The sequence below is a fragment of the Hakea prostrata genome, chromosome 7 (assembly GCF_041222555.1).
Source record: "Hakea prostrata isolate BN-2017 chromosome 7, UWA_Hpros_2, whole genome shotgun sequence".
NCBI classification, from domain to species: Eukaryota; Viridiplantae; Streptophyta; class Magnoliopsida; order Proteales; family Proteaceae; genus Hakea; species Hakea prostrata.
Genome location: NC_142606.1, coordinates 57,289,323 through 57,292,048, shown reverse-complemented (window position 1 = coordinate 57,292,048; position 2,726 = coordinate 57,289,323). Strand labels below are relative to the sequence as shown.

General features: G+C 42.4%; 1 non-coding gene across 1 annotated transcript; it reads left to right on the top strand.

The window, feature by feature from the left end:
• Window positions 1–407: 407 nt before the first annotated feature.
• Window positions 408–514, top strand: LOC149011459 (small nucleolar RNA R71). The gene has a single exon (XR_016174858.1). It is a non-coding gene; the product is annotated as a small nucleolar RNA R71 (small nucleolar RNA).
• Window positions 515–2,726: the final 2,212 nt, after the last annotated feature.

Below are 2,726 nucleotides of genomic sequence, written 5' to 3'. Positions count from 1 at the left end.
ATTGTGTAGCAAAATAGCACTCACTGACATCATGGGATAGGCTAGAACATAAAGCACATGCTTCAATCTGATTAGGTGGAGAGGAACTTGTAAGAAGTGGAGATGGGGTTTGTTGTCCTAATGACAAGAGATAATCCAATTTCTTTGATAGCAAGTCAACCTTAGCACTCATCTCAACGGTAGGATTGATCTCATAGAGACCGCTCCTCTTTGGTTGCCCAATGGATGGAATCTCAATCCTAGCTGCTGAAGCATGGTGTTGGGAGTTTTCACTAAGGGTCTCAAAAAGTTCCCATGCCTCATTCTCATTCTTGTGCATAAAAGTCCCACCACAAGAAGAATCAACCATTTGCCTATGTCGGTCTCTAAGGCCATCATAAAAGCATTGAACCAATTGCCATTTAGGAATAGCATGATGGGGGCACTTTCTAAGCAATTCTTTTAATCTTTCCTAGGCCTCATGAAATTGTTCTCCTTCTTGTTGGGAGAAACTCGTTATCGCTCTCCTAATGCTATTGGTACGGCCAATGGGGGAAAACTTTTTAAGAAACTCCTGTTGCATTTCTACCCAAGTGGAAATTTTAACATTGTTCGAAAAATGAAGCTAATGCTTAGCTTTATCTTTAAGGGAGAATGGAAAAAGAAGTAACCTTAAAGCATCAACTGCGAGGTTTTGAATTTTAACCGTGGATGACACCTCTAAAAACTCATCTAAGTGCTTATAAGGCTCTTCATTGGCAAGTCCATAAAAAGATGGTAGCATTTGAATCACACTAGATTTGATCTCATATTGAGCCGCCTCTATGTTAGGCAACTTAATACAAGTAACCGGAGTATATATCGTAGGAATGAAATGCTCACTCAAGGGCCTCATTGGAGGCTCATAGTTTGCCATGGTTCTTTGCCTTCTAAGGTTGGCCAAAGTCTCTTCTAACTCTAAGTCAAGTAGAGTCAACTCAGGGTTTAGGGACCGACGACCATGCATACACACAGAAGAATAAAATAAAAAGAATAAGCTAAATAAGTAAAATTAAAAGAAAATAACTATAGCAAAAGGGAGAGTTTAGGACGTACCTGAAGCGCAATCTACTTGATCTTTCGAACAAAAGTTACACATGTGGGATCTGAGGGATGGGGATTTTTAAAAATTAACCTAAACAACCCAATCTAATGCAAATATTAAAATTAAAAAGTCCTAAATACAATTATATCTGATGCGTCCAAAATATACTCAGCCCTTAGATCTCCTCGTGATGACATGCAAAACGAAAGCGTCAGATGTGGCCTGACCGCGGGGGTCGGGAATCCACCTCCGAAGGCTAAGTAAGTTAATGAACTTAATCACAAACAGCTCTGCTAGAAGCACAGAGCTAAGGAATGAAGAACTGGGAAAGGTGATCTAGATCGTAAGCCCCTGATAGTGTACGTCTACCAGTCTGTATATGAGTCTCTGTTCCTCACCTCGTATGGCAGTGGGGTTTATATAGAGTGTACCTTCGAATCTCCTTCGTTGGATGCACTTGAGCCTTCTTCGGGTAGTCGTTGGATCTTAACAGTTAGATCCGTTAAGCGATAGACTTCTCCTAAGATAACCTCCAGGTTATGCGATGATTATCCCTTTGATAATGATTAGCAGCAGCCGTCAATTTGAGTCTGCCTTCATTAGGGTAATTAACCTAATCCATAAGTTGGATTAGGGCGTGCTTGTATTTGAATAAGCTTTCTTCCTCAGCAAGACATCTTACGGACCCGGCCCGCTCGGGAGCGAGTCGATTCCTTCCGTCTCGACCGGGGTCGTGGATCAAACCAAGTATGAACCCGGTTCATCATATTTTCTCCATATCACGAGCCCCCCAGACCAAGCGTTCGGTCTATCCCAAGGGCTTGGTTTTTAACTGGGTTCTTCGTCAAGCAATAGTCTATGCGTGTTTCATTAAATGTCATATCACATTTAATGCGGTGGTCACTTTTCCTCGAGCGTTGTGAGGGTAATGCCACGTGTTTCTTTGCAGTCGATCTGTCGTGGCTCACGTAATCCAAGCGACGGTTTTCGAACACCTGTTTTGGATTCGTGAGTTCAAACTTTCAAAATGTCTTCTAATCTTGATCGTCGATTTTGAATCAATCTCGATCGTTCAAATTCCCGAACACTCGTGCGGGTGTTTTAAAAGAGGTTCGTTGTCTTTGTAGGTTTTATTCTTCTTGTCCGGAATTTGAACCTTCGTCGTCTGCTTCGCGCCTTCCTGCTCTCGTGCCTTTGCCTCACTGAATCAGTAAGTTTACTGGTCTTTTTCTTTTTGTACCTTACTGAAACAAGTAATGGCGGATAATAGGGTTTCTCTGGTACCCAGTGTTAGTTATAGTAGTGGTGACAAAGCTTTTGCTTCCCCTCCTTCCGAACAGTCGGATAGTGATAATAAAACCCTAACTGTCCTCTAGCGCGAATTTGCTGAAGTTTCTCAAAAAAGTTTGGAGAGAAAAACCAAAACTCCTTCTGTCCTTCCTGAGTCTGGATCTTCCAAGACACCTAGGGTAACTGCCGAATCTTCTAGGTAGCCTCAAACTTCCAGGTCTGATGGCGGACCTGGCTCTGTCCCCTCCGTTTTCAAGGAGGAAACCCTTTTTTCAGCAATTCAAGATTTTGATTTTCCTTCCTCTTATCAGGTTAGGGCTCCCCATCCTAATGAGAGGGTTGATTCAACCCTTTCGGGTGAGTTTTCCCTGTA